At 41.2% G+C, this 6,401-nt stretch overlaps 1 protein-coding gene across 7 annotated transcripts in view; it reads right to left on the bottom strand.

Annotated features, from left to right (window-relative positions):
* The window catches only part of znf462 (zinc finger protein 462), a 46,586-nt gene extending 41,571 nt beyond the window's left edge, over positions 1-5,015 (bottom strand). For 2 of the 7 annotated variants that reach the window (XM_034897308.1, XM_034897314.1), the window contains exon 1: positions 4,652-5,015. The gene's annotated coding sequence lies outside the window, so the exon portion shown is untranslated. Of the gene's footprint in view, positions 1-207; positions 436-3,550; positions 3,600-3,759; positions 3,921-4,651 lie in introns of those variants that run through there. The other 5 variants (XM_034897313.1, XM_034897312.1, XM_034897311.1 and 2 more) reach the window with 5 other exon arrangements.
* Positions 5,016-6,401: the final 1,386 nt, after the last annotated feature.

The following is a 6,401-nucleotide window of genomic DNA, read 5'->3' as shown; positions in this document are numbered from 1 at the left end:
CCCCCCCCCGAAAAAGACAAGTCACACTCAGTCCAGTTTGTTCACATTGGAAGAAAAGTAATCTTTTTTGAAATATTTTTAAAGCTACTGGAAAATGTGTCTGATAAAACAAGTGAGGGTCCTCTCCAGGTTCTCCAAACCGACCTCTTGAGGCAACTCAACAAGTTTGAGAAGGGAAAGATGAGAGACCCATCAATATTAACTTACCACTGAGACCTCCTTTCCATGCTCTTAAATATTTAATCGTCCTTGGACAGCTCTGTTGCTTCGTAGGCAGAGCCAGTGAGGATCCCTTCTACAAGACCACTCCTGTTCCTGCTCAATGAAGGCCTTGTCCGGTGGCACCACACTGCCCAAGGAACGGGCGTCTCCAAAGAATTCAGGATTTTTTTCCACCACAGGCAGCTCGAGGCTGACAGGGCTGGTTTACTGTGTCTTATAAGAGAAGGGCACAAATTCAGAATTTAGGCTAGAAACCTGCAGTATAAAGTGTGGATGGCTTAATTTATCTTCCTTTTCTATACAAGCATGACTTGTTCCAGGAGGGGAAAGGTGACATTGAATTGTTGATGTTCTGATGGAAGAGATGAGGAACCAGTTCTGCGGTAGTGTAACGTTGCAACTGACAAGAGAAACTGGAAAGACACCTCTAGCAAGCCAATTCCTTGTTCCATTTAAATCCCTGACATGATGCTGCTGTTTAGTTTTTCAAATAGGCCTAGTTACACATCATTTAATTATTCAAAGGATCTTGGCAGATTTTTACTGTAACAATGCCGTGCTTTCATGTCTAAATCAAGAAAATAATTTCTTTATGGAGTGACTGTATGTAAGCAGAAAGTAGTGAAGTTTTTGTTGTGCTGTAATGACTATAGTTTTTGGATGTGGGGCCTCTGTGTTTCAGCACACATACAAGTGTAGCAGCAGGGTCCGGCTGCATCTCATGAGCCATGCATCATGTCAAGAAAGCACTCACTGGAGCATTTCAATTTGCTTTTGTGCGTGTCCCTGGCCTTCTTCACTGCCCCAGGTAGAGAAGAATGGAGGAGTGCATCACCCAATGTGAATGAGTGAATAGGGGAGAGGAAGGGTGTGTGTGTATGTGTGTGTGTGTGTTTGTATTTATGTACAAAAGTATCAGAGTGAGTGATGAGCTTCACAACCACTTCCTTTCAGCGTTCAAGCCATCATAGAACTCTCTCTTGTTTGGTCCTATGTCCTGTCTGTGGAACTTTATGAGTGTAATCCTGAAATACTTTGCAAAAAAATTCTTTTCTAAAAGTATCTACCATAGTTCAGTTCTGCCCTGCCACCTTAAAGCTGAACTGCAAAAAAATGTCTTATGCGGAGATCATGTTCAACCAGTTTGATTTAAAAAGCCTTTAGCAATCCAGATACAATATCAGTATTCATCAGTCACAAATTACAATTAAAGCAACAAGGGTGATGTAAAAACATGACAGCATCTGATAGCAAGTTGCAATATACTATACTAAATTTAATTTATTTAATAAATACATGAGGACTAAATAGATTATACATGGGGTATGCTTAACCAATTACAGCTACTTTAAAAATATGAAGACATAGATGAAGGGCTGTCTAGACAATGTAGTTTGCCTAAAGTTCAAGAAACCAACCAGTATTTCTACTCATGAAAATGTATGTTAGTTAGTTTAACTTAATCAAACAAGGATTTGTTTAAAGATATGCATCATGTATGCAGAATATTTACTAAAATACTTAAAATACTCAATCCAATAGTACTTCAACTTGTGATTATTTTCTTGATTAATCTTTGTCAATTTTCCATAGCTAAAGGATTTATGTCTTGTTTTGTCTGATTAACAGTCTAAAATCCAAAGATATTCAAAGAACTAACTTATTATATGACAAAGAAAGCAACTGTTTACAATCATATCAGTTTACAATTATATAAAACAGAAATAAGCAGCGAATCCTTAATCAAATAACCATTTTAACCTTTAAAATTTAGACACAGATACTCTACACAACAGGGTCTCAACATAAACCAGCCACCTTAGGTCCTTGTAATTTTCAGTTTTTAAATTAATATTACAGGTTTATATCACCAGACAAATGTGTAATTCATCTAATTACAACAGAGTAATTGCAACACAAAGAACCTGGGGACTTTGAGGCCTGTGTGAGTCGGGGGCCCCTGTGCAGTTCCCTACTTTGCCCTGTTAGTAATCCAGCCTGGGTTTATTATACCACTACACTACAAAACTAGAAAGGCCTTCTCTAGTACAGCAAGAGCAAAAAGCCCTGACCCACATGAATTTAGCTGGTAAATTGAACTGAAAACCTGAGCACACAGATTAGCTTCTAGTGTAGCACCAATAAGCATTACAATTGAGAAAGAGTCAAGAATGTGTTGAAGGCTTGTGAAAGTTACAACAGGAACTCTAAGTGCACAGAGGCAGCAGCCATTGAGACAATATGAGTAGAAAGAAACAACTTAATCACATCCAGAGTTAAATCACCGGGCTCATTTGCAGAACATCCACCAGACTGTATACATTGCACCCGTCTGTGAGACAAATGTGTCAACCGCAGCAGATTCCTGCCCTGCAGTACTCTATCAGCTCCTCCTTGAGAACCTGTTTGCCCTGCCACGCCAGGGAGAAGGAGCATTGCCACCATTTTGAGTGCTCTTCTCAGACCCAGCATTGTCGCAGCACAGTGTGTCAAGCTCACAGTCTCCTTGTCAGCAAGATTTCACACAGTGGCCAGGGAAACTGCAGAGTGTAGCAGAGCCACAGCCACACGCACACACACACACACACACACACACGACAGGCTGGTCATCAGACACCTTTAGGATATCATGTGGGAAACGTCACCTAAGGCTTTACAGTGGACATAGGGTGGATTACATCATGGGTCTTGTTAATAAATGACAAATACTTTTGTCCAAATAACTTTCAGTTAGTATGTGATGTACTTGGAACAAGCAAACAAAGTAAGTACAACATCAAAATAACAGTCACACGTGTCCTCCAATAAACAGCAGGATCTACTAGCTCCTGTGTAAATAATTAGTCTACAAATTATGAGCAAGTAGACTTTGAAACACTTTTGCATTTAAAGCATCACAGTGCTTAGATGACAGCAGCTGAACCCTAATTTCACAAAAAACTCATCCAAAACACAAAAAACAAGAATCATCTCGAGAACTTCCATTTAAGAAACTATCTGCACCCTCACTCTCTCTCTCTCTGTCTCTCTCTCGCTCTCTCACTCTCTCACACACACAAACACACACACACACACGGTATGTGAAGACCACTTTGTTGAACATTAACTACCTGCATGGCCAAAACACTGCATTATTCAGCATTAAAATGCCTATCTCATCCACGTCTCAGACAGCACAATCACAAACATGCTGTCCAAAAGTGTCATCTGTGAGTCTTACAGCCAAAAAAATCCCAGATATTTACAATCCTAACGGAGTTTAATCGTGCAAAATAAAAGCAGCAAGTTCTATGGAGTTAACCTTGAAAGCCCCACTAAAGGATCTAACCTCACTTTTCAGAGTTCTTCTGCTTCCTGTAGCAGGCTCAACTTCCGAGCTGAAAAAAGCAGAAGAAGCAGAATAGGTTATGGCCGATTATTTATGAACACAACCTTTGTTCTGGCGTGAGGGATCCTGCCTGTCTGACTCCAGGGCTCTCCTTGGAGACTCATCTGCTTTCCTCCATTTTATGGTGAAGCCCTACTAGTATGACATACCTGACTTGAGACCAGTGACAGCAAACAGGCATCCAAACATTGCAGGGGACACGTTGGTAACAATGTAGCAATAACACCAAAAACAAAACATTAGAAAACAAATATATATAAAGCCACCATTTCTCAACCTTTAAGGGATATCTAGCCCCAACCCTGTGGAGAACCGACTCAAAATCGCCACCAGAAAAGGTTTCTTTTTTTAAAAAGAAAAAAAGAAAAAGAGAGAGAGGAACAGGGGAGGGGAGAGAGCACATATAGCTTCTTCACACTGGACATGGCTTTCATAGTTTGTGTGTATGTGACTGGACCAGCGGCTATGCCAGCTCCTCTGTGTCGCTAATGGAGGCTGGTTGGGAGAGGAGAGCAATCCGTGCAATGGCTTCTCCATGAAGCTAACGCGCAACAACACGCACGACCGGAGAAGGGACGCACAGTCGGGGCCAATAATTCCCCTGACCAGACATGTCAGAATAACAAAACACTCCGCTCCGGTGCTGATGAAACACGCAGGCGACCCTCTTTACACAGCCGCGTCCATTTCCTTGTGTCACTTTGACAACAAACCGAAGGCGACATAGCGAGGAAGCGGCAGGGTTAGGATAATAACTGGGAAGCGAGAAGACCCACTTGACTTTGGTTGCATGGGTGCCAGCCGGAGCACCCACCCGACTAAAATCTCGCCCCGGCTTCCTCTCCCAAGTCGGCTGGACCTGGACTAAAAGGAGAAAAGGTGGTTGGGGGGGGGGGGGGGGATCAGCTCTTTCCAGGTCATTCACGAGGCGCTCTCCAAATTATATCCCATGATCTACCATACCGACGTTCTCGCAGACCTTGAAAGCCCAGCCGATATCTTGGCGAAACTGGAAATATAGTGCAAGAGGAAAAAACTCACTGGTACAATCTTCTCCTCAAGCGATCCTCCCAAAAGTTGTCCTCGTATTTCATGCGTGCGCCCGGTCGGTCTAATGGATGATCGCCATCTTTCCTGCTTCTCCTTTGCTGCAGCTGCAGATGACCTGAGATCCGTCTGTCTCTGAATAATGAGCAACCACACAGACAAGGAAGACAATCTGCAAAGCAGGCTACACAAAGAAGTTTGGGAGACTAGCAAGCACCAGAGGGTGCACAAGAGTTTACGATGAGAAGAGGGAGCATCAGCAGGATGGACAACGTCTATGTCTGAGAAGCTCATCCTTCATCTAGACTGAAGTCAGATAGCCCGCAAATCCTTATCAGCGGCTCAGACCACCACTAGATACATGCGGGCTCTGTGAATTTTATATAGGCTTTCCATACTGTGTCTGCCACGTCATGGGGTTATCTGCAGTTCACTTTGTTGGTGATGATGCTGTTTCCCAATTCAACCAGATAGATAGATATACAGAATTAACACAGCCAAATTTTATGAAAAAAAAAATCAAAATAGATTCAAAATAAATATATAAATATAGGCTATGTTTAAAACTCAACAGTCCCATTCAACACTGCCTCCATCCAGTTATCATTATCACAAAGGTTCAAAGGTTGATCATCTTTTTTCCAATAAAACTAAATTTTTTTACATCATTTAATATATTCTGTCCCTCATTCAGAATAGAAAAAAATGGCCAATGTGTTGCAGTATGTTGTCATTACACTGTTGCTGTAAAGTAGTCATGATGCTGCTGCATGCTGCTGCTCTGTCCACCAGCTGCTAACAAAGAGGGAGCCCAAGACAAAAGGTGCAGGGTCCTGCTCAGATGTATGTCGGTCCCTCTCCCAGTCAGATGGGTGGGTGAGTGGGAGGGGGTTGAGCAATAAGAAGGGGCACGCCTGGGAGGGTGGGTAGTGAAGAGAAGATACTACCTTGCATGATTGAGCGACCATAATGTCATCTGAGAATGTGTATGTGCCGTGATGGCTTTTGTTGAAAAGAATTTACCATGGGCTGGCTATGCTTATTATACCGTGAACAATGCAATCCAAAATATTATTTACAAAATGTAAGGTTTTTTATAAAGTATAATAAAACAAAATATAACCAAAAACACATTCATCTAAATGCCAGTATGTTTATTTAAAATATTTGTTATATTTATACATAGTAATTACTAGAGCCAATACTATCGGCCGATATTAGGCATTTTCCAAATTATCGGTATCGGCATTTATTATGGCCAATAATGAATATTTAAAAAATAAAATAAAAATGGACGAAACACACTTCAACCATGTTATGAGTGTTGGTGTTGCATAGTTTGTCCACCAGAGGGCACTCTACAACATTCCCTGTTGGCAACACTCTTTGATTTTGGTTGTTTTTGTGTTTTTGTTCAAAGGACAAGTCTCGTGTATTCATATCTTAAGTTTGTATTTTATCTATTCAAACGTCACTGATTTTGATGTTCGTTTTTTTAACTGCATAATCATATTCTAATAAGGACTCATAAATAACTATAACTAATGTTAGCAGTTGCATGACTGCTAAAAGTCATCTTATGCTATGTGCGTGGGCTTAATTGAATAATGAGAGGCTAAGCTTCCAATCAATGTGTCGCATGAGCTTGTGTTTTGAAGATTTAACGCTTTAAAGGTCCCATGACACGGTGCTCTTTGGATGCTTTTATATACCCTTAGTGGTCCTCTAATACCATATCTGAATT

This window comes from Etheostoma cragini, chromosome 16 (assembly GCF_013103735.1).
Source record: "Etheostoma cragini isolate CJK2018 chromosome 16, CSU_Ecrag_1.0, whole genome shotgun sequence".
Classification (NCBI taxonomy): domain Eukaryota; kingdom Metazoa; phylum Chordata; class Actinopteri; order Perciformes; family Percidae; genus Etheostoma; species Etheostoma cragini.
Note: the sequence above shows the minus strand (reverse complement) of the source record. Positions and strands in the feature narration are given on the sequence as shown.